General features: G+C 45.9%; 1 long non-coding RNA gene across 2 annotated transcripts in view; it reads right to left on the bottom strand.

Moving 5' to 3' along the window:
- Nucleotides 1-346: 346 nt before the first annotated feature.
- Nucleotides 347-25,194, bottom strand: part of LOC119235933 (uncharacterized) — a 33,895-nt gene continuing 9,047 nt past the window's right edge. The window contains exons 1-5 of one of the 2 annotated variants that reach the window (XR_005122951.2): nt 13,655-13,718; nt 13,200-13,280; nt 4,623-4,740; nt 1,125-1,231; nt 347-1,018 (exon numbers count right to left, since the gene is read on the bottom strand). This is a non-coding gene — a long non-coding RNA (uncharacterized LOC119235933). Of the gene's footprint in view, nt 1,019-1,124; nt 1,232-4,622; nt 4,741-13,199; nt 13,281-13,654; nt 13,719-25,194 lie in introns of those variants that run through there. The other variant, XR_008550218.1, reaches the window with a different exon arrangement.

Below are 25,194 nucleotides of genomic sequence, written 5' to 3'. Positions count from 1 at the left end.
AAGTTTAATTCAAGAAGCCCTCTCATGGAACAAAAGGAAGAGTCTTTCTTACCTACATTCGTTTAAAAATGTTAAAACAATATAGTAGTAGATGTCCATTATAGAAACTTGGAAAGCATAAAAAATAGAAATAAAAATGAAAATCCCCTTAATCGCCCCACCAGAGATAACAAGTGTTGGTATTTTTGCGAGCAACCTCCTAGGTTTTATTAGTCCCATGTGGATATAAATAAAAGATGGAGTATATTTTGCATTGTTTTAGATGCTCTGTTTTCCTAGCTCTTCATTTATAAGCATATGCCAACATACTTTAATTTCAAAGATTTCATTTTAATGGATGTACAATATCTCATCATAATTACTTTTCATCCATAATTGATTTAACAAATTTGCCATTATTAGGTATTTAGATGGTTCCCAGCATTTGATCTTTTTAAGTGATGCTGGGGTGACGAACCCCGCACACAGATTTTTGTCTCCATCTCTGATTCAATTTCCTCAACTAATTTCTGGTCTCAATGGGTCAAAGGTATGGGAATTTTTAAAGGCTTTTCACATGTATAGTGAAATCACCCTCCTGAAATGTCAGCCTGGGTCCCACTCCCCACTGGGATCACAGTGTGTCTTAGACACACTCAGACACACTTAAATGTGTTTCTAAAGCCTCCCACCTACCTCCTTCTGTGCCATCTCTCTAACTTCCACCTCCCCCTCCTCTCTCCCTTGGGAAACACACTAGAGAAGGATTATATTCTGAAATACTTAATTATGTATTTATCTGAAAGTATTTTGAAAAGTCAACATAATTACTCTAGTCCCATTAAGTTCAATTTATAGTAAATTATGCATTTAGCGTGAAGTTGGGGTTGCTTGGCTGGGTGGTATGGAGATGGGGTTTGGTTTATAATGGAGCCAGGGATAACAGCACAGCTTGGTTAAGTACTTTCAGAGAAGCTGTTGTTTCCAGGTGAGCAACTCAGCACCTTGAGCTCTGGAATTACACAACACCCAAGTGATCCTGGGGATTAAGGATATAAGTTATTACCATAGAATGAATTACCCCCAAACTTGCAGTGGCTTAAAGCAACTGAAGTTCTATGAAGAACAAAGATTTCTTAACTCACATTTTTTGTGCATCAGGAATCTGGAAGTGGCTCAGCTGGGTGCTTCTGGCTCAGTCTCTCTAGAAGTTCCAACGAGGTTTTCAGGGGCGGCAGCCTTATGGGAGAGGCTAAGGTGGGGCCATATGACAATGTTAATTTTTCCAATCATAAGCCTGGGTTATCTTTCCACTTCTTTGTGTATTTTATTTCTTTTATCAATGTCTTATAGTTTTGCTATACAGACGTTTCACCTCCTTTGTTAAGTTTATTCCTAAGTACTTAATTCTTTTTTGATGTAGTTTTAATTAGCATTGTTTTCTCAATTTCTTTCTAGTTTGTTGTTTGAGTATAGGAATGTAACAAATTCTTTTATATGGATTTCATAGCCTGTATCTTCACTGATGTATTGTTCCTAATCATTTTTAGTGGGTTATTTAGCATTTTGTATGTATATTATCATGTCATCTGCAAATAGTGATAGATTTACCTTTTCTTTTCCAAATTGGATTCCTTTTTCCCCTTTTTCTTGCCTAATTGCTCTTAGAGTCCTACACCTTTTAAATAATTTTTAGAAATTATTCCTAAGTATTTCATTTCTCATCAATAATTTTTCTTAATTTTATTTAACCATTGTTTGCTGCTATGCCATAAATTGAATTGTGTACATTTACTTTTTGTGAAACCTTGTTAAATTCTGTTTTTATTTCCAGTAACTTTGGGTAGCTGCCTTGGGATTTCTTACAAAGCAATTATCTTGCTTCTGAATGAGAAGTTTACTTTAGTTTTACAAACTCTAACCTTTTTACTTCTTTCTTGCTTTATTAAAGTGGCTAGAACCACCAGTAAAATATTAATTAGAAGTGATTTAAATTAACATCCTTGAATTGTTCCTGATAAGGGTGATGTGTTCAGTTTTTAATTACTAAGCATAATGTTATCTATAGATTTTCCTTCATAAGATTGAGCACATTCCCTTTTATTCTTAATTTGTTGAGTTTTTATCCTGAAAGGATATTGAATCTTCTCAGATGCACTTTCATCATCAATTCAGATGAGTGTATAGTTTTTTTCTTTTATTCTGTTAATGTGATAAATTAATTTGATCAATTTTCAAATAATAAACCAACCTTGCATTATTGAGATAACCTCCACATGGCCGTGATATATTGTCCTTTTTATATATTTCTGAATTCAAATTGCTAATATTTGTTAATAATTTTGGCATCAATATTCTAAGTTAAATTGGTTTTTTGTTTTCCTTTTTTTTTTAATGTTATTTTCAAGTTTTATATCAAGGTGATGGAGCCCTCATCACAGCTTGAGAAGTGTTCCCTCTTCTATTACCTGAAAGAATTTGTGCAGATTATTATGATTTCTTCCTTAAATGTTGGCTCAAATTCAAAGTGGAATCATTCAAGCCTGGAGTTTTGTTGTTTTTTTTTAAGATTTATTTATTTATGCATTCAAGAAATGGAGTATAGGCCAGTGGTGTCGGGGGTTAGAGGATTCACCAGAGACAGAGTGGAGAGCAGAACAGGTGGATCTACTGAAATACACTGCTGAGGGGAGCAGCTGGCGAGACAGGAGAGGTCTGCTGTGCCATGTGGGTAGCTCCCTGGCCAGCCAGGGATAAAACTCTTGCTGCAGAGGCTGCAGATAGCTTCATGGTACTGTGCTTAACCCCTTGTACCACCAGGGAGGCCCTCAAGCCTGGATTTTTAATTATGGAAAAATTTTCTGCTATAAATTCAACTTCCTTAACAAACATAGACCTATTCAGCATTTCTATTTCTTCTTCTCTAAGTCTTGATTGGTTGTCTTTTTTCAGGAAATTTTTGTGGCTCATTGAAATTGTTGCATTTATTTGTATTAAATTGTTCACACTATTCTCGTTATCTTTTTAAGGACTATATTATCTTAGTGATGCCTTTTTTACCATTCCTGGTACTGGAAACTTTTAGTCCTTTCTTGCTTTTTGTTCCATATGGGGGATATCCATTTTATTTATCTTTTTAGAAAACCAGCTTCTGGCTGTATTGGTTTTCTTTATTATTTGCCTGTGTTTTATTATATTGGTTTCTGTTATTCTTTTCCTAGCTTCTTAAGATACTTAGATCGTTGATTTTTAAACTTTTGTTTCTTCAAATATAAGGATTTTAACCTTTGTAATTCACTCTAAAGACTCTTTCAGTTGTAGACCACAAATTTTGACATGTTAAATTTTTATGATCATCTATACCAAGTGTTTGCTAATCTTTTGTGATTTCCTCATTGATCCACAGGTTATTTAGACATATGTTGCTCAATTTCCAAATATGTGTGTGGTTTCCAGATGCATTATTGTCATTGATTTCTAATTCCATTGTAATCAAAGAAAATGCCCTATGTGGTTTCATTTCTTTTAAATCTATTGATATGTGTTTTATAGCCTAGTACATGGTCCCTGTTGGTGAATGTTTCATGTCTACTTGAAACGATCTGCAGTTGTTGAATGCAGTATTGTATTCATGCAATTAGTTCAAGGGCAAATCACTGGTGGGGAGGGCAGGAAGCTGGCAGTGCCCATCACATGGTGAACATCCCTTCCACATCACAAGCTGGGCGAGGGGAGTTCTGCACTGGCCTGAGGGAGTGGCAGATACACACCCACATGGATACCTGCACGACATGCCACACACACAGAGCAAGAATGATACCAAGGCGCATAACTGTAGCGAGAAAGTCAGAAAATAGACAGGCAGCTTGACAGAAAGACTCACAGATCAACACAATGCAGATAGACAGGCAGACACAGACAGAGGGTCAGAGTTACAAATAGACAAGGATACATGAACAGCTCAGACAGACACTCAGAGACACCAAGTCCCACAAATACATGCACCTGGGCCCTGGTAGCCCCCTAGACTCAAACTGATTGACAGAAACATACATACGTACATTAATAAAAACTGGTAACAGAAAATACACGCAAACATAAATCATCAGAAATAGAGCAGAAACAGTCACACAAATACGCACCTGCATATAGTCATGGGAATGGACATTGAAAGCAACATAGTTCTTAGGCCACAGAAAAGCCAGCTACGCCCACTCAAAACATACACACAATAGGCAGACATGGAGACACAGGCACAAGAGAAGCCTGAACCCAGAAAAATGCACAAACAGATGAGGGAGCATTGGGCACACACACACATTGAGCACACAGACATGCCCAGGTCTGTGCACACTCAGACACACGTAGGCCCAGGAGTTTGTGCTGTGTGTACAAGAAATGTATGTACACAGAAATGGACCCAGGTACAGATGCTCACAGGTCTGTGAACACAATTCCACCCCGCTAGGCACAGAGATACCCTTGGACATGAATCCACCCACACGCAGACATGTAGGTTCTGGCTTGGCTTCCACCCAGACATGGAGGCAGTCCTGGGGGGGGGGTGGGCAGAATGGAAGATATGGGGTGGCATCAGTCCAGTCTCCCCCTGTATGCCTTAAAATGGAGACAGAATCACTGACCTGTTGTGAAGATTAAGTAAGAAGTTGACTGGAAGCTTCTGGCATCAGCTGGGCACATAGTAGGTTCTCAAGCAATTGGAGTTGATGTCATTGTTAGGAGAGTGGCTTTTCCAAAGTCCTAGAGGAAAGTCACAGACACCTGTTTCCTGCCTCCAAATACATATGGACCACATACCCAAGGAGAGAGTTTGGGGCTATCTGTGCAGGGCCCCCAGAGGTTCATCCTGCTGAATAGTAAAAGGAGGCAGCCTTCCTTTTCAGGTTAAAGTTAGTTTCCCTCCCTAAGCCAACCTTTACCTTAATACAGCCCAATGAGACAAATGGGGTTTAATACAACACAGTCCAGTGCGCTGTGGCCCACTAGGACTGTAAGACTTTTCATGTTAACTGGGCCTCAGTCTGTCTCAGTGTCCTCCAAGTCTGGTACCTGGACCCCCTGCTCCCCAGACCCTGGAACCAGGGGGGCCAGGCAGGATGCTGATGGCAGGGATGGGAGGACCCCTCTTCCCCCCAGGTCTCTGGGAAAGTTATTCCAGCTGCCAGACCAGACCATCCTCAATAACAAATGGCCTCTCTTTAATGCTATCTGGGAGTCAGGCCCCTCCTTAATCTGCTGCAGTGTCATTAAGGGAGAAAACATTTGCTCCATGCAGCTCCTGGTGGCCTTAGAAACAGCAAGTTAAACACCAGCCAGGAAGGGCTGCTCAGATTTAACCCTCCCCTTCCCAGCACAGGCGAGGGCCTCGGCTAGGTGGGTCTAAGATCACAGATCACAGGTGGGTCTAAGATCACAGATCTCCCTGGAACCCCAGGGAGCCTCTGGGTCCCATTCCAGGCTCTTCTCAGACATCGAGCCAGTGGGTAAGGACAGAGGGAAAATGAAGGAGAAAAGGAATCCTTGAGGAGATCAGTTCTGATGTTTATAGACAGAGAACCCCCCTCCTGGCTGGTTAGAAAGCCAGGCTCGGGGGCCGGTGGGGGCGGGCTGGAGGTTTGCACTGGATGTTGGGTGACTTTGGGTCACTTCCTTAGCCTTTCTTTTTGCCAGGTTCTTACAGGGCAGAGGAGCTGGACAGGTAGCTATGCTCCAAGGCCCAAGGGTCTATGTTTCACAGCAAGGAGAGCCTAATGGTCTTCTCCAAGATGGGGTGACATGTCCATGGCCTGGAACCAGGTAGGGAGGCCTCCCCTAGGGACAGAGGGGAATAGGTGATTTGCATGAGCTGACAGAGGGGAGGGAACTGCTATTACCTAGCGCCCAGCACTGTGCTGGAGCTACATCCACACACACACATCCACATACACACTCTACCTGGAGCCAGTCCCAGGCCTGCCTTCCCATCTGGGAAGTTCTCCCAGATGTCTGACAGTCAAACCTCCCATAGATTCACCCAACTAGGCTTCTACTTGTTCAATTGCCCACTAGTTGTATGTTTTGATGCCATGAGACTTAGATGCAAATACAAGCTCTCACTATCTCACCAGGTTAATCACTATTAGGGGGCACTGACTTGAAAATGGGCCGTGTAGGAGCTGCAGAGAAACAAAGGTCCACTGAGCTCCTGCAGATGCGACTCCCTCACCCCCCAGGTGGGTCCCAGAGGAGCCCACATGGGGTCCTGGCAGGCTCCTCTCCTTATTGGGAGGATGAGGAACCTGAGGCTCAGGCACCTGGAGGAGGCTGCTCACGTCAGTGAGTCAGCGGCTGAGATTCAGAGACGGGCCAGACTCCCAGATCTACCCCAGCCCTATTACCTGCACCCAGAGCACTTTAAACCCCTCCGCAGGGGGAGGAATGGAGCCTTTAACCTGGAGCCTTCTGGCCATACAACTGGGTCTCACAGCTGTGCAGAGAAGGGAGCAAGACAGGGAGCAGCACAGCAGTAGCCTATGTCACTCGGGGCCCTGTCTCTCCTCACTGACATGAGGACCCTCAGTCCTTGCAGGACGCTATCCCCCCCTAAGTGACACACGGGGTGCTTAGTCACGGTGCCTCAGTGACATGCTCTGTTTCCCCCAGGCTGTGCTCCCACCTGGGACTCAAGTCCCCTCACCCACCCTCTGTCCACCTCCTTTCCCTAACTGTCCTCAGGGCCCAGCTCTCACTGAGGAGCCAGAGGGCATGAATTAATCCGTCTTTGGCCTGCTGGCTCCAGATGCTCTTTTCTCTTGTCTTGCCCAGGCTGCTCTCTCGATGCCCAAATTCTCAGAGAAATATTCCAGGAGCAGATGGTGCTGCTAGTCCTGGGTGGCAGGCGGTGAGGCCAGGCTCTGAGACTGGCACTGGGTGATAAATCCTGTGCCCCAGCCTGAATGGCAGGGGAACCTGGCAGCAGCACAGCACCTGCCCCCACCTCCACCTCCGTGGCCTCTGGGCCCTGACCCGGGGCTGGGGGAGTCCTGGTTTGCAGGTTTCCCCTCGCTGATAAGGAGGCCACCTTACCAACCCTTGGACCACCACCTCCCAGACTCTTTTTTCCCAGTTTTCTGAATTTAAAGGTAGAAGAGAGAATGAGAGAGAAAATTGGATTCCGCATTGCATGGCAGGAAGGGGTCCCCAGGTCAATGAGAGCTCTCACTGCTACAGGTAAGGGCACAGGTTGACAGGAAAGTGCCACAGGTCACACCTTCTGCAGGTGCAGAGCCGGGATAGCCCAGGCTTCTGGACTGCCCGCTGCCCCTGGAGTGGGGGTGGCAGGGCGTGGTGTCCTAAGCTGTGTCCGCAGTCACCTTGCGACCTTGGTGACGCTGTCACGGAGATGCCTCCTTCTTGGAGAACTCACTGATCATTCACTGGACATAGCAGGAGCGGGAAGCCCATTCTTTCTTTGGACTTTAGATTATGGAATGAAAATTAAATTTAAACTCTTTGCAGGGAGGTAATTTTTCCTAATCACTCACCCCACTGCACAGATCTCCACAACTTGATTACGTCCAATTAGATTAATTGGATGGAGAGTGATTTCTTTTCTCTGAGAATATGAACTACAGAGAAGTGGGGACCATTTGAGGCCCAAACGCTCCCGGCCCCCCAACATGCTCTCCAGGGCCGGCCTGGTGAGGAAGGGCCACAGGGCCGTGTCCCCAGGCCTCCCCCAACCTCCCCTTTCTCTGCTTCTCCCTCCTTGTCACCTGCTCTCTCTGTCACCAAGTCCCGCTCAATATCTCGCCCTTGTCCCCAACTCTCTCCTAACCTAAACGCCTGTGGCCACAGATCTGAGCCCGAACTTGGTGTCTGGGCCATGAGCCGGCCTCCCAGATGACCACTTACTCATCTCTCTCTAAACGCATGTCCTAAATCACCACCTTTCATATGCCACAGAAAGGATGGTGGAGGAGGGAATAATTCCAGTAAGCCAAACTCAGGCCAAGAAGTTCAGAGACTCTGAGAGGGGCTGGCATCTGGCCGGCCGCCACTCACCCTGGCGTCGTAATGGATGTAGGTCACCATCAGAGTCACCACTGCCTGAGAGCCTCAGACAGGCTGCCTCTGCCTCTCCTCCCACTGCGGGGCCCACTTAGCCCCACCGGCAGGCTCACTGCCCAAGCCTGGACCGGCCCTGACCTGTAGCAGGAGAGTGATGTCCAGGCCAACCCCTGGTGTCCTCCATTGCTGCACCCTAAAATTCTCCTCCATGACAGACATATTTGACACCTGCAGTCTCCCCACCCCAGCCCTCCTGTGGTCACCAAGGGGCTGAGGCTGCCGGAGATACAGTGGCAAACAAGCAGTCTCTGGCTCCTTGTTGCTGAAATTGCATCAAAAGAGACAAGCAATGGCAGTGGGGAAAAAATACTAACAAACAAGATTTAGAACGTGACGGATCCTGAGAAGGAAGGACCCATGTGGTGGAAAGGGGCTTCCTGTCACCTTGCTTAGCCTCCATTATCTCTCACCTGAACCCTCCAGCCTCCTCCGTGGTCTCCTGGTCTCCAGTCTGGGCCCCATAAATCCCCATCTGGCTGTGTCAGCTCCTCGCTTAAAACTTATCAATGGCTCCACATAGTCTTCAGAAGAAAAAGCAAAATCCCGAACAAGGCCTATAAGAACCTAGCCTGTTCACCCCCAGGCTCGCTTAGTGACAGCATTTGCTTCCTCAACTCGATACTCCAGCCTCCCAGGGCGGGTAGGGCAGCGTGGGCCACCCCAGGGATGAGACACAAACCTGTGTCTGGACTACTGCAGGTTCCAGGTACACTAGAGGCAGGAGGAGACATTAGCGTAGGCCCCGCAGGACCTGGCCCAGATGGTACTCACCTCTGAACCAGGAGAATTCAGTTACCCAGGTTGGGTAGTGTGTCCACTTGGGAACAGGATCTTAGGGCCAGCCCCAGGGCTGTGGACTGACATGAAGTGGGGGCACTGTTTCCCAAAGCGGATCTAGGGTGTGCTGACTTGGGAGAAATACAGGACGCTCAGCAAGCAGTCAAAGCCAAAGAGAGGCCCTGGCTTCTCTCCCCGCCCTTGGCTAGCTTCCGCCCAGGTGTCAGCCCAGAGCACCTACTCAGGTGGACCTCGCTGACCTGCTGATTTAAACCAGGACCCTTCAATATTTCCTTTCCCTTTTGCGTTCTTAGTATAGTGAGAGTTAATATTTCCTGGGCATTTCCTATAGACCAGACTGTGTGTTTTACGTGTATTAAACTTAATGCTCATAATATCCCCAATGGATAGTTCCTTAATCATCCCAGTTTTCTAAGCAGAAGAACCAAGACCTAGTGAGGTCAAGCAACTTGCTCAAGGTCTTGGCCTGGATGCAGTAGGGCCAGATTCAAACCCACCCTCATGGAAGGCTATTCACCTTCTTACAATAATCACGCAACCATCTTACACCCATCACACAGTTTGCCAGGACTTACATCTATTAGCAGTGTGATTACTTGCTCAGGGCCTGGGTACTCCCCCAGACACAAGACCTGCTTCCTCACCCCTGACGGTCTCCCCATGGTGATGCAGTGGGTCTTGGTGTCCTCGCTTGTGGAATGGGGAGCATGAAGCCACCCAGCCCAGTCTTCCACACGAAGGGGCCCCCACTTTCTCTCCCCCTTCCTTGCACAGGCCTTCCTTCACTCTCCCCTTTTCCTGCCCCCTCTCTCTATGACCCCCCGACATCCTCCCTCTCTCAGCACCTCCCATCCTCCCTCTCTCAGCACCTCCCATACTATCCCCTCCTTCTATCCACCTTCTCCCCACAGTTAAATTTTACTGTGGAGCAGGTTTCATTTGCATTTGGCTCCGAGGCCTTCGTGCCTTTGGCTGCATGTTCATTAAATGGCTTTGTGTACAGGTGTGATGAACCTGTTTTATTACAACCATCATCTCTGCCCATCCCAGCAGGCAATAAGGTATTTGTTGGGAAGAAAGAGCACCACAAACTCAGCTTCTAGTGCACGGGGCCTGGGGTGAGGAAGGGGAGAAGGACCTGGGTTGTCGGGGCCTGGGACCTGTTTGCAGTGTGCAGGAGGCAGGGCGAGGCTGGGAGGGGTTTCTGCCCCTCACCATGACTGTGAGGCTCAGAAATTCTAGTTATTTTAACCAAGGTCCAAAACTTCTGGGGGTGGCCATTGCAAGGGGTCCCCAAATTTATCTCTGTACCAAGCACTGTCTGCAGACAGATAATTAGCCTGGCGCACAAGGATGACTATTTCGTTCTATGTGTGTGCTGCTGGGATCAGGATGACAGAGAGATTCCTTGGAAAACATCATGGGAAAGCAATCCACTGCCCACTGTGTCTTTCCTCTGCGAGTCGTGGATCAGCCGAGTTAGTGACGACAGCAGCACCGGCCATGCTGAGCTGGGCACGGGGCTGGAGACTTACCTGGATTATCTTGTGTTACCCACATGACTGGATGCATTGGATGTTGTTTTTATCCCCATTTTATATCTGAGAAAATTGAGGCTCAGAAAAGTGACATGTCCAAAGCCACATGGGCAGGATGCCACAGATTCGGAGTTTGAGCTCAAGTCTGCCCACACCAGCTCAGGTCTGCCCGCACCACTCTTCTCTACAGCACAGCCCATACCACCAAGGTGCCACACTGTATTTCATTAATGCTAAAAATAAACGTTGCTAAAACTCAAAAACCACAGTGGTAAGTGATGGTTTCTGCAGAAAACTCACTTTCTCTTCAGGTTAATCTGGGTTGAATTTTAAAAGCATCTGAGTTGAGTCAATAAGTATGTGTGTGTTTATGGGGGAGGGAAGGAGGTAAACCCCTTGAGATCTGATCAAACCAGGAGAAGAACAACTGGACAGGAATTCTTTCCAACCTGGCTCTGCCTAGAATTTCCTGGGTGAACTCAAGAATTTTAACACACAGCAAACATTTATCGAGTGTGCCAGGCTCTGCTCAGGGTTTGGGGGATACAGCAGTGACTAAAACAGACACATGGCCCTTCCCGTGCAGACCTGACACCCTAGAGGAGTGGACACATGATGCACTGTTCGTTCTTAGGTTCACATGACTCATCTGTGCAGAAGGCAGGCTGGGGTCTCTGCAGCAGACTCACAAGCCCCAGGAATGCCCGGGGCCAAGCAGGTGACAGGTGTAAGCTGTAAGCACCGTGAAGAGCCAGGGTCCACCTACAAGGGCCATTGCATCTCAGCTCTAGTGACTGTTACTGGGTGGAACGTCAGCTTCTCTGGTGTTATTTTATAGAAAATCTTCACATTTTAAAATTTTATCAACTAGTTCAACATAAATGAACAGGGACAGAGGAGAGCATGGGGCTATCCCAGGCTCCATCTTGCAGTGATCACTCTTCCAAGACAGACGCAGAAGGTCCTGCGGGGACTCTGATGCATAGTGGCGTGTGTGGAGGGGGGAGGTTGCAATCAAAGACATCCCCTCCCCCACCAGGGTAAACCCTGCCAGCTGGCTATTTTTTGGAATGCAAGTGCCTGACATAAGCTTTGATACCAAGGCATTCGTGGCAACAAGGACCAGCTCCAACACATCACTAGCAACAGGAGTAGACAGATAACGAGCCAGGCTGCCTCCCTGCACTGAAGCTCCTTTGCTTTCCAAATTCTGGATGATTTAGATAAATGGTCATTGGGGCCACTCGTGTTTTCTCTTTCTTTCTCATCTCATGCTTTAAATTCCTGCTCCGATGTTCTACATTCAACAATCTCCCTCTCTCTGTCTCTCTCACCCCCGCCTCCCAGTCCCTGTAAACCTACTATGTGACCCTAGGTGTGCTGTGTAATTTTCAGGTCTTAAAAGTAATAAACTTCTCTTTTTTCAGGGTTTCCTGATGGATATTGCTGAAGGGTATCTAGCAACTATAATAAGAACCTCAAGGCCCCATCCGACCACAGCATTGATTATTGATTGGCTGGAACTGGCAGAAAACACACCTCCCCTAATACAACTGCAAACTGGGCTAACAAAGTGCAAGTTCCTTGAGACAATGTGGCCATTCAGGGAGGAGGTAGAGAGAGAGTCAGCCCTGCAAGGCCTTGCACCCACACTGTGGTGATGATGGGACCCCCCCTCCACCCTGGGGCATGGAGAAGCCTCCTTGTGTTTTGTCAATAAGAGAAATTTGAGATCATCCTGGGTAGGGTAGACCCCAGAGGAAACCAGGAGACCTTTTAGAGACCATGGGGGCCAACAGGTGGCCTGCAGAAGTCTGGAGGAGCTTCTAACAAATACGCTCACAATGACATTGAAGGAACAGCAGCAAGCAAGCACGAAGACACTAACTTTCAAAGTGTTCTGTGTGCCCTCGGTCGTGAGACTTTGCAGTGTCTGCTGATTTAATCTTCCAGGCAGCCTAGGAGGGGTATACTATTATTAACCCCATTTTACAGATGAGGGTTCTGAGCCCAGCCCTGCCCCAGACCAGTCAGACCCTGGGTCATCTAACAAGCCAGCACCCCTGCTGTTCCCTCCTTCCTTGTTTAGAAGTCAGACATGCTAAAGAATCCCACTGACCCCTTACATCACAGTAGAACTCCAGGCCCAGAGGCCCCTTACTCTGCCAGGGGCCCTTTCCAACAGCAAGATTTTTTAACTCATTAGCAGGGAAGCGGCTGCACTCTAAATAATCCCTGGGCATCTGAGCCGCCATCTGTGCCTGGCATCCTGGGTGCACCGCAGTCACCAGTCTGCTCCTGCCAGCGGAGCCTCAGGCGCAGCCTTTCCTGCCAGCCATGGTGGAGGCTGAACCTAGGAGAAGAGCAAGAGCTCCAGGAAGAGGAGGGAAAGAAGTCTGTGCAGGGAAGGGAGCCTGGGGAAATCTGGCAGGGAGCCCCGGAGGAGGTGGTCTGATCAGGGGAGACGCCAATGCATTAGAGGGGAGAATTCAGGCCTGCTGAGCACCTCTACCAGCCCTTCATCTTTTCATCTAAACCTCATCACATTCTGGGACAAATGCAGTTGTTCCCATTTGGCAAAGGAGGAAATTTAGGTCTGGAGAAGTTCAGTGTCCTGCCCAAGGCCACACATCTTGACCATGGGGGCTAAGCGTTCACACCCAGGCCCCTCAGTAAATCCAGCCTTCGAGGAGGAGGGACTGAGATGATCCCTCCCGAGAAACAAACATTTCCCAGCTGTGTAAATCACCATACCTCTTAGTCATTGCAGGTGCAGTCAGGCGCCGTCCTTCCCCAGAAGCTTATAAATCAAACCTTCAATCTGGATCTACAGATCTGCTGGGAGTGAGGCAGGAAATAGAAGAAATGTGGAGAAAAGAGCAGCACCCCAAGTTGGGTCCTGGGCCACCTGGGATGGAGGGCAGGAGCAAGTGTGGCCCTGAAGGACCATTGCCCTCACCTGCACCCCCAGGGGGGGACCAGATGCTTCCTGAACTTCCTGACCTGAGCTCCCCCACCTCTTTCCTCCCAAAACCCCATCCCTACCACCTCCTGCAGAGTTACCAGGGGTTGCATTTGGAAAGAATTAGAGGTGCATTTGGAGCTGGTCTCCGCCTCGACACCCTCCCTGCTCCCTGTCCTGTACTTGGCAGTGAGTGCCTCCCCCTCGCCATTCTGATAACAAAATTTTTAATTATTGTAATTATCACCTGGGAAATTGGGTTCCTGCCATAGATGATTAAAATGACATTCAGCTCCGCTTTAAAGCTTGCCTTTGAGCTTTAAATCTGATGGTGGATTTCATAGCACACCTAGAAGCAAGAGTTAGAAAGAGGTGACCCCAGAGAGGGGTGACAGTCAGAGGGTGGGAGTGAATGTGGGTGATGACATGTTTGTGACACGTCACGTGTGTGTGTGATGTGCATGAGGTGTGTGTACTATGTGTGTCTGTGAGCAGGTGTCATATGGACGCGCATGTGAACTCATGATGCCTTCAACAGCACGCCTGTGAGCCTCTGCTTCTGTCCATGCACGGTGAAGGGGAGAGATGGAGTGGCCAGGCCTGGCAGTGCTTTGCAGGGGCAGGCACAAGACATGGGCTCAGGAGGCAGACAGTGGTGTGAAAGTATCTGTGAACTGGGTAATGGGGTGCAGGTACCAGCCTGCTTCTAGAGGGCAGCTGGGGACCTGGAAGGTGGCAGGTCCCCCACCTCCTGGTTGTTAGTTTCCCACTCCTGGTCTCATTCTCTTCTGCTCCCCTGGGCAGTGACTGTGTCTCTCACGCAGAACCATTAATATTCGTCCACCCAGGGGTGGCAGGTGGACAGTGCAATTACTGCACAGATCACAGGGCAGGACTCTAAGTGATGAGGACTGGGGTCCTGAGGTCCAGGCAGGGCCCAGATGGAAGCCTCTGGTACTTGGCTCAGGGCCCAGGAGCCCTCTGCAGGGATCCTGTCCTTGGGCAGAAGGCAGGGCTTGGGGCTGTGGGCTGCAACCTGGAAAGGAGGTCCCCATCCAGCCCCCCAGTGCCATCTAGGAGCTGGTCATGTGTAATGCTTAAGACCCCAATTGATAGCCCACTGTCCCCCTCCTGGTTTGAGACCCACTTCTTCGTCTAATGGACCAGGGCAGTGACAATATGGCAGCGACAGTAGGGGGCAGCTAGAAGCTGCCCCCTAGAAGTAGGCTGGTACTTGTACCCCATCACCCTGTTCAGGGATACTTTCACATGATTGTCTGCCTCCTGAGCCCATATCTCGTGCCTGCCCCTGCAAACACTGCCTTCTACAGATCCACCCACCCCTATCTTCCCACCTTCTATACAGATTCCACCACGGGACTTTCCACTGATCGTGGATGGGCCACTCCCCTCCTCTTAGCCTTGGTCCCCTCACTTGTCAAATGAGGACAAGGGTGCCCACGCTGGAGGTCAGCAGGGTCTCTGTAGAGCAGCACCATGGTTATAGGTCAGCACTGAGCTGATGATCTGTGTTCAGATCCCACCCTCAGCACACCCCATGTGACTGTGAGCCAGTGGCTTCACTTCGCAGGCTTCCACTCTCGAATGAGATATGTGAGGAAGTGATGCCCAGTGTTAAGACGTGCTGAGAGGTGGCTGTTAGCAGACATAGAACTGCCGGAACAGGCCCAGTGCGCGGCAACTGGCCAATGAAGAGCTATTTCATGGACGTTACACCCTGCTGTGAGGGTGGACACTCACGCACCCCTTGTAAAGGAGAGATGGGCACATCCACACTTTACTCAGGAGCTCACTCACAGGACAAGCTCCCTGAGCACCCAAGTCCCTGTCACTCTGGCATAGTGGTTGTAATAGGAGTCACCACCAACTTAAGCTTATGATGATCCATTGTCATTTTTCCAAAATCTAAGTCTTCTGCACAGGACAAGTGGGTGAGCTGAATAGAGATTGGTGGGGGCCACCATCCTTGCATCTTTCAAGTCTTGGTGGTAGCACTAATCTCTGGTTTACGGTTTTCCCAGATTGGGGAGGTTTTATTGGTTTCAACTTGGCCTTTCCCACATAGTATCTCTAATTCCATATGTCAGAGAACCAGTGTGAGGACTCAACCAGTTGCCAAGTGCATCTAATCCACTGGGGACTCATGGGCCCTCTCCTGCTCCCTTGTCCCCACCCCTTGCACCCATCATGCCTGAATCTGGATCCTACAATAACGAATCCATAACCTGGCTAATTGTGTGGGTCTGGAAATCAACCAGTGGGGATGACACTTGGGAGGCCTTCGCTTCCACTCCATCACCCACCCTAATGCATTGTCTGACACTTTCAATTTATTTTTCAATTCCTTTATCATCAGAAATGACAATTAAATTTGCAGTGTAAATACCACTTTACCAAACTGAATTAATCTTGGGCAAGGAGGTGACAAACAGGCAGCATGGTCACCGTCAGAGCAGCTCAGACATTAACACTTTCATCCTCAGAGGACACACAGGAAAGGCGGGGGCTCCAGGGTTCTCTCTGGAAGCTGCCACTCGGAGGCTCACTAGGGGTCACATGACACAGACCCCTTCACCATCTTGCAGCTGTTTTCTCAACAGCAAAAATCTGAGGGCAGCAAGCACATTTCTTATTGGTAAAACTGTGAGGTTGGAAGGGATTTGCTCTTTCACAGATGAGATGACTGAGGCCCAGTTGTCTCTCTCTACAAGGCCCATCAGAGAACCAACATCACAGTGCAAGCAAATAACCTGAATTGTGGAAAAGCCAGGAATCTGCAGGGAGAAATTGAACCTGACTGTTTACGTGTCTAGGAGAGATGTAAAAATGTAAGCGTCTATGAATAAACATATGATCTTACAAAGTTTCAGAGTTTTTTTCTGCCCAAACCACAGGCATTCACAGGAAAGATGAGAGAAATACCTGAGAAAACATCCCTGTGGTGCTGTCTAGGGAAGAGGTACTGCCCATTGCAAAAATTCCACCCAGACCAATCTCCTGTATACAGACCATAAACCTTAATCTGCAGAAGAACAAAGAAAAACAAAAGCTGTTGCCTTAGGGCACAGGTGGAAATCCATTGCAACTGAGGAAAGGAAATAGGATCAAAATAAGCCCTAGGTTTGGGGAGGGAAAGTAATACCAGCTCACACAGGCCCAGTGTTGTAGCTGGAGGGGCAGGAACATTTGTGAAGTCCACACCAGGAGACCAAGAGACAGAGTACTGCCTAAGACTGAAAATTAATCACATCATCAGAAATGCACCCTCCCACGCTCCTCCCACACTGGCTAGCAAGCACTGGGTAAAAATAACAATGGAATGTATCTGCAAAAGCTTGAAGAAACAGATTATCTCTGTGGTGCAGCACAAAAGAAAGACTCAAAAGTCAGGGCAAAGGAAGCAGACAGACATCTGGAAAACCAGTTAAATCCCTAAACATAAGGTATCACTAGAAGAACTTGAAGTCTCTGTTTTACTGAGGATAACCATAGCAACCACAGACCTCAAACCCTGTGTATTTAGTACACTCCTGACTAGATTAACATACGCCCACACTAAAGGTCTAGGAGAAGAAAAGGTGCACACATCTGAAAGTATAAAAATATTACCTCTCTCTCACCCTACAAAAGATGTCCAGCTTTCTATAAAAAGTTATAAGGCATGTGAAAAGGCAAAGAAAGAAACACATGGAGCAATCATCAAAACCAAATTTAGACATGCCAGAGATATTGGAAGTGTTAGACAGGGAATTTTAAATTACTGTGATTAATACATTAAAGTTTATAATGAAAAGGTTGACAACATGCAGGATCAAATAATTAGTTTTTGCAGAGGATGAAATTCTAACAATCAGTGGAAATGCTTAAAAACAAAACACAGTAACAAAGGTGAGGTAGACCTCCTAGGGGCTCATCTGTGGACTCGAGATAGCTGGGGAAAGAATCAGTGAACTTATAGATAGGTCATTTAATTATCCAAAGGAAACAAAGAAAAACATCAAAGAGAGAGATATGAAAAATGGAACTGAGCTTCCGAGAAATGTGGGGCAATATCAAGTAATATAATATATAAGCAGTTGCAATCCCCAGAAGGACAATAGAGTAAAGGGCAAAATAATTTTGAGGAAATAATGTCCAAAATTACCATGGATACCAACTTACAGGTCCAAGAAGCTCAGAGAATAGGGTCAATCAAACAATGTCAATAACAAAAGTTGTGTGTGTGTGTTTGTGTGTGTGTGTGTTTGTGTGTGTGTGTGTTCAAATAAATTGCAAAGTCAGGGAGAAAATTCTGAACAGAGTCAAAGAAAGAGGCATATACATAAACAGAGGTGGGGAGATGAGAATTACAGCAGGCATCTGATCAAGTAATTTGCAAACAAGAGGAAAATGAAATGGTAACTTCAAAATGACTGGAAAATGAAAGATTAAAAACATGTCAACCCAAATTCTATACCCAGTGGAACTATCATTGGAAATCATGAAGAAATAAATATTTTCTGAAATAACTAACACTTAAGGAATTTGTCCCTAGCAGACCTACTCTGACTGAGAAGTGTTAAAGGGCATTCTTTAGGCAAAAGAACTGTATCAGAATAATCTTAGAGCTACACAACAAAGTAATGTTGTAAATGAAATGAAGATTCAGAAAATTTATTTTCTTTGTTTTTAATTGCTTTAAAACACAAATGTCTAAAAAATAACATTTCTCTTTGATACTAACATATGTGGATTTGAAATTTACAACAAAAATAATACAAAAGCTAAGAGGTAAAAATTGGGAATATACTGCCATTGGGTCATTTTCCTATTCATGATGTAATATGTGATTATTTTAATATTTTTAAATTAATATTTTAATTAAAATGTCATAAACACGATGGTAACCACTGAATTGTTTAAAAAGGGGGCATGGAGAAGATTGACTGGAATGATAAAAAATGCTCAGTTAACATAAGAGAAGATAGAAAAGTGGGGGAAAGAAACAATGAATTAAATTATTAGAAAGCAGCTAACAAGATGCTAGATTTAAAGCCTACCATATGAATAATCACCATAAATGTGGACAAACGAAGTACATCAATTAAAGGCAGAATTTTTCAGATCAAATAAAAAAGTACAACTCAACTATATGTTGCCTATGATAAACTCTCCATAAACACAAAAACATCAGTCAAAAAAGTTAGCAGATACTAATCAAATAAAGTTGGTTCCTCTATTCATCTCAGACAAAACAGACTTCAGAACATGAAAAAAACATCAAATATAAAGAGACCATTATATAACAAGTGAAACAATTCTCCAAGAAGGCATACAGTCCCAAGTGTGTACGCATCAAACATTGGAGCTTCAAAATATTAAAGGCAAAATCTGATAGAACTGAAAAAGAAAAATAAAGTCATAATCATATGTCAACACTTCTTTCTCTGTAACTGATAAATTGAATAGGCAGAAGATCTGTAAGGATATAAGTAACTTGAAGAACATTTTTAGTCACTTGAGTTAACTGACATTTGTACACCACCCACCACCCACCAGCAATAGAATTTATACTCTCAAGTGCACATGGGACCTTCATTGGATAGCCCATAACCCTAAAGCAAACCTTAGCACAAATAAAAGAATCATAATAATACAAGTTATATCCTCAAATCATAATGGAATTAAAGTAGAAATGAATCTCAGAAACCTCTCTGGGAAACAAACAAGTATATGGAAATTAAACAATACACATATCGGAATGGAAATCTTAAGAGAAATAGAAAAAAAAATGTTTTGAATAAAGAAAACATAAAATGGAATATCAAAGCCTTTGAGATGCAGCAGTATTTAGAGAGACATTTACAGCCTTAAATGCCTGTATTCGTCTGCTCGGGCTGCCATAACAGAAGGCCACAGACTGGGTAGCATAATCAGTAGAAATATATTTTCTCACAGTTCTGGAGACTGAAAAATCCTAGCATGCAGATACCCCCTTCTCCCTGTGTCCTCACAAGTCCTTTCCACTGGGCACAGACACAGCTGGTATCTCTTTTTACATAAGGGCACCAGTCCTGCTGGGTAAGAGTCCCACACTAATGGCTTCATTTTACTGCAATTACCTCCTAAAGACCCTATCTCTAAATGTAGTCATTTAAAAATATATATTCAAAATATATATTATTTTGTATTGATAAATTATGTCATTTTTATTATATTCTATATCTGCATATACATAAAGCTCCAACATACAAATTGCTGAGGAGACTCAATTTGGTCCATAATAATGTATCCACTAGCAAATATAAAGGGACTAAAATTAGTCCCTTTATCATAAGCGTCCACCTTAAGAAACTAGAAAAGACAATTTAAATAAGCAGTAAGAAAGAAATAATGATAGAGCAAAACCCAACAACTGTCAATGGAAAAACAATAGAGAAAAATCAATAAAAACAAACATTTTTCTTAAAAAAGATCAATCCAATGGATATCTATTGTCAGTCTCACCAAGACAAAAAGAGAAAAAAATATACCAAAATCAAGAATGAAAGAAGCAAAATTACTACTGACACACAGAATTTAAAAGGATAAAATGGGAATTCTATTAAAAAAATCAAAAAGAAATAGGCAAATACATAATTGCAATTGTAAATTTAATACCTCTCCATTAACAGACTAATAAATACAAAATACATAATTGCAATTGTAAATTTAATACCTCTCCATTAACAGACTAATAAATACAAAATAAGCAAGAATATAAACTTGAACAGCACCCCCACCAACATGACCTAAATGACATTTATAGAACATTCCACTCAATAGCAGAAAACACATTATTTTCAAATGGATATTGAATATTTCCCAAGATAGACCATATTATAATCCCTGAAAATGTCTCAAGAAATTTAAGAGTCAAGCCATACAGTGCATGTTCCCTGATTATAATGGAGTTCAATTAGAAATCAGGAACAGTAGTATCTGAAAAATTCCCAATTATTTGGAAACCAGATGACACACTGCTAAATAATCCACAAGCCATAAATGAAATCAAGAGAAATTACACACTATTTTAAACTGAATGAAAACGTGTATGTGCATAGCGTTATTTGTGAGATGCTGCTCAAATAAAATGGAACAGAGGAAAATTCACAGTAGTAAATGACTATATTGGATAAGAAGAAAGTTCTCAAATCAACAACCCCAACACACAACTTAAGAAAACATAGAGCAGAGCAAATGAAACCTATAGCATGTAGAAGAAAGAAAATAACAAATATCAGAGCAGAAATCAATGAAAAGAGAAAAGAGAACAACAATAGCAAAAAATAAATGAAAACCAAACTAGTTATTTGAGGAAGGCCAACAAAATCAAGAAACCTCCAAATAAACCATTAAGGAATTAATTAGTTAAAATTAATTAACCAAGAATCAAGAGAGACAACATCATTATAGATTCTATAGCTATTAAAATAACAATAAAGAAATATTGTGAACAACTTTGTATCAATAAACTCAACAACTTTGCTGAAGTAAAATATGTGAAAGCACAAACTACATTTGCTTAAGAATAAATAGATAATCTGAAGAGGACCACTAGAAAAATTGAAATCAAAAGACATTTATTGGAAAGAAAATTACAGATTAATATCTCATATGAACATAAATGCAAAGATTCTAAACAAAACACCAGCAATTATAATTCATTGGGTATTATCCAAAGGATAATACCCCATGAGTTTACTCCCAAGACTAGAAGGTTGATTTAATATTCAGTACATAATCTAATTCACCATAATGACACATTAAATGATAAAAACTATAAATCAGATGTAGTATACACATGCAATGGAGTATTAATCAGTTATTAAAAAGCGATCAAGTACTGATTCATTACAACATGGATGGACCTTGGAAACAGACACAGAAAAGCACCTATTACATGATTCATTCATGGAAACGTTCTCGTGGGTTGGCTCTCACAGGTGGAAAGTCTAATACCTGCCTGATGGAGGCTTGCTTGGGCAGCATGCCCGGATGATGGGGAGTGGGGCTTGGGGTGGAGATGATGATCCCGTTGCTTCCTAGCACTGAGGGCACAAGTTAAGTACCAAGGACTTGAGGATGGTGCCCTGGACAGGTGGTTGTTCAATAAGCCTAGAGCAGATTCCCATCAAGACCGCTCTAGGACCACATTGAGGAATCAAGGCAGCTCACCTGATTCCTCCCCTTCTCAGCCCAGAGAGCAGATCTGGGGTTCCGGCACTTCTAAGAGACTGCATCCTGCCCCTTCCCTCGTGGGCCACAAGCAGGGAAAGTGCAGCTGCAAACCAGCAGGCTCCCAGCTTCAGACATCGGGAATTGGGGTCTGACTTGAGTGGGAGCAGGGAGGAAGAAGGGCATCGTTTGTGCTTTGATTTTATTGGGGAACACGGGTCGAAAGCAAGGTGAATTGCAGCTCCTCAGATGCCAAACAACCTTAATTCTGTTCAGCTGCGCTTTGAACCTTGGCTGCACCTGGAGGTTTATTTCATCATTTCCCCTGTTCTCCTTGAATGGGAAAGGGAGCGACGCACAGCCCATTCGGGTTGAATTCTAGCATCAGCGCAAACTCTGAATGACAGTCACCAGTTGGAGCTGGATGCTCTTGGAAGGTGTGTCAACTACAACAGTTTAAAAGCATAACTCAGATTTATGAGGTTTATACTACTCCGTTCACCTGCACTTGCACCCTGGTTTAACCCTCACTGTAGTCACCCTTCTGGGACTGGTGTCCTGCTTCACCACCTCTTGCTGTGACCCTGTGCAAGCCTCTCCCCTTCCCTCGGCCTCAGTTTCCTCATCTGCACAGTGGGGATAGTAATCGCAGCTCCCTCCACATCTTGGTGAGGGCTCAGTGAAACAATCCTCATAGGTTGCACAGAAGATCCCCTGAATCACAAGCAGTGGCATCACCTGAGTTGGGGACCTGCAGGGGCCTTTTTGATGAAGAAGCCTCGCACCCACAGGAGGGTTGTTAACCCCACAACTATCGCTCGCCCGGGGTCCCTTCCAGAATCCCACGAGGGGTCTGTGACTGTCCCTCTCTGCCCCTACCATCTCGTGTCTCTCTCTTCAGCTTTGAATGTGGAGGGGTCTAGCCGGAACTCAATCTGTAGAAATGGGCTCTCTGTGCTCCCGAAAACTGATGATTTACCCCAAGAATCACAGAAAGCCGTTTTCTTTCCTCTAAGTGACAAGAACACAGACGGGTCAGGCCCTCACTTTGTGCCTCTGAACTATTCAGGCCGCACACACCCTCCCCAGTCTCCCTCGCCAGCAAGCTCATCATTGACAATCTGAAAAATGCACTCAATGCTTTTAAGACATATTATGTAAAAAGCAGTTTCCACTGTACAAGCTGTTACCATTTATTTTTTCTTTTCTTTAAATGACTGTCTCTTGTTCACTCTTCTATCTTGGGAAAGATCTACAAAGGACGATGAATCTATGAAATTCATGAACTCCTGGACATTGTGGCTCTTAAAATCCTACTCATTTACAACATGAAATACTGCCCAGTGTGAGTGTATAAACTGGCAATTTCACCGTGCAGGTTGAATTATTTCGCGATAGATCTGCCTGTAAGTACCTGCTCCTAAGTGCTGCCCGAAGCCTCTGTTTCGAGCTGTGATGCTCAGGCGAGTGATACAGGTCTCACTGTATCTGCCAGCCCTCCTCAGCCCCGAAATCCCAGCAAAGGCCTCACCTGTACCCTCTCACCTGTCTAGGTGGCCTCAGAAGGAGACTGAAGACTTCACTGCATTCCTCCCTTGAGACCAGACCCCCCTTCTGGCCATCCTGTCCTCCATGGTCCAGTTGTAGCCCTGTCTCTGGCCCTTTGTCCATGACTTCGGTGTGGGGTCTGTGAGCTGCCCTCGCCCTACATGCTCTCTCCAGCCTTCGGGTCATTCCCACTGCAGAAGTAGGCAGTTGGCCAGGCCAGGGCCTGGGGCTGATTTCCTACTATCTCCAGACCTGGGCGAGACAGACCCCTGTTTGGGCCCTATACTTTAAAGGATTTGTCCTGGCCTTGCTCTGGCTGTACCTCTCCCTGGAATGTGGAATCTCCATGGTTGACACCTGGGTCCCTCTCCTAGTCTCAACCATACATTATGTACCTGGGATCCCAGAATCCTCTCAAGTGACCTAGACCCCACTCTCTGAAGCCAGTGGACCTGTCCCCGTGTCTTCTTCTGCAGGTGGATTGTGGTGTGGGGTGAGCCCCCGGCCCGAGGGGCCCCAAGGGGCAACTGTCTACAGAGGTTGTAGCAGCTCTTTAGGTGTGTCCACATGGTGTGTGAGGTCTCTTGGGGTGCCGAGTGAATCTGGAGTTGGAAGACAAGGAGGATCCAAGGTCACAGACTGGTTTTCCCTGAACCTCTACCTTCTGGGGTAAACTCCAAGGAGCTGAGAATTTGAAAATCAAAAGTGGCTTTCCAGTTTGTTGTACAGTTGTACAGATAACAGACACAACATGTTTTATGTACTAGTTTTTCAGTTTGACTTATAATGTGAACGTTTTCAATATATGGTATCTAGGCCTCCCTCTGTGCAGGGTTCTTCCCATGTCAGGGGTGACCTGGAGCACTCACAGCATGCTCAGCCCTGTGGTCAGCAAGGAAGACGCCCACCTCCAGCACACAATGCCGGCCCCGCCTCCTTCCACTGTTAGGAGTCGGGGGTCAGGGCAGCCTGGTCTGACCTGGGACCATTTAGGGCTAAGTACCAGGTGTGGCACCAAAAGGGCTGGGGAAGGAGTAGACCTTTACTTGTATTGAGAGGCTCTCCATGGCCCCTCATCCTCACCCCTCCACCTTTCTCACCCTCCCACCCACAGGGCCTCTTCTTACTCTTCCAGAACATACCAGTCTCTTAGCTCTGCTTTCCTCTGCTCACTCCCCTCAGGCAGGCTTTCTCCTCATTGCAGAGAAGATGGCCACCAGCGACTCTAGCCCGACGTGGTCCTCACAGCCTCTGGTCCCAGAGAAGAGGGGCCTTCTCCCTCCAAGTGTCAGATCTCAGAGACAGTTCTAATCACCCCAGGCAGTGTCACACGTGCCCCCCCGCCCCACCCCCACCGCGGATGCCCCACTCCATATGGTATTTATTTCTCACCACAAAGGTGATTCCATGGGCTGAAGAGGGACGAGGGGATCTGGACACCCCGCCCCCAGTGGTCCTCTCCATCCTCTGGTGCAGGGTCTGGTTCACAGGAGCCCAAAAAAAGCAGCCACCCCTCACCCCACAGGGCCCTCCCCTCAGCTAACAGGCTCGTGGAAAGTGTTTTCAAGTCAGCTCCCAGGCTCTCTGCTTGGGAGTGGGAAGAGACATTCTGGAGGGACTTGAGTGGGGGACTCAAACCCCCAACTCATACCACTGGACAAGGAAAATGCCCCGGAGCCTCACAAGAGCTGGCATCTCTGTAGCACTGGCTTAAGGAGTGCAGACAACATGAATACGCCATAGAAAAGCAGGGTTGAGGCAATAGAAAAGAAACCCACAAGAGAAACCCATCTGCAGGGACCGCCAGGGACCTGGACCAATCAGAGGAATGCATTTGTTGAGCCAGTCACAGAGCTGCTGGCGCTCCTATGGAGAGACAGGCTGGCTCCGGTGGAGCCTCCAGCTTCCCAATGATCTGGGGCCTCCAGCTTCTCCCCACCTCCCCCACAAGGGGGCACATCCTACCCAGAGGACAAAATAGCCTCCCATTGGGTAGAGGGGGAGAGGGGCTCCTCCCTGATG

This window comes from Talpa occidentalis, unplaced genomic scaffold, assembly GCF_014898055.3.
Source record: "Talpa occidentalis isolate TD23 unplaced genomic scaffold, MPIMG_talOcc4v2.1 talOcc4.9, whole genome shotgun sequence".
NCBI classification, from domain to species: Eukaryota; Metazoa; Chordata; class Mammalia; order Eulipotyphla; family Talpidae; genus Talpa; species Talpa occidentalis.
Note: the sequence above shows the minus strand (reverse complement) of the source record. Positions and strands in the feature narration are given on the sequence as shown.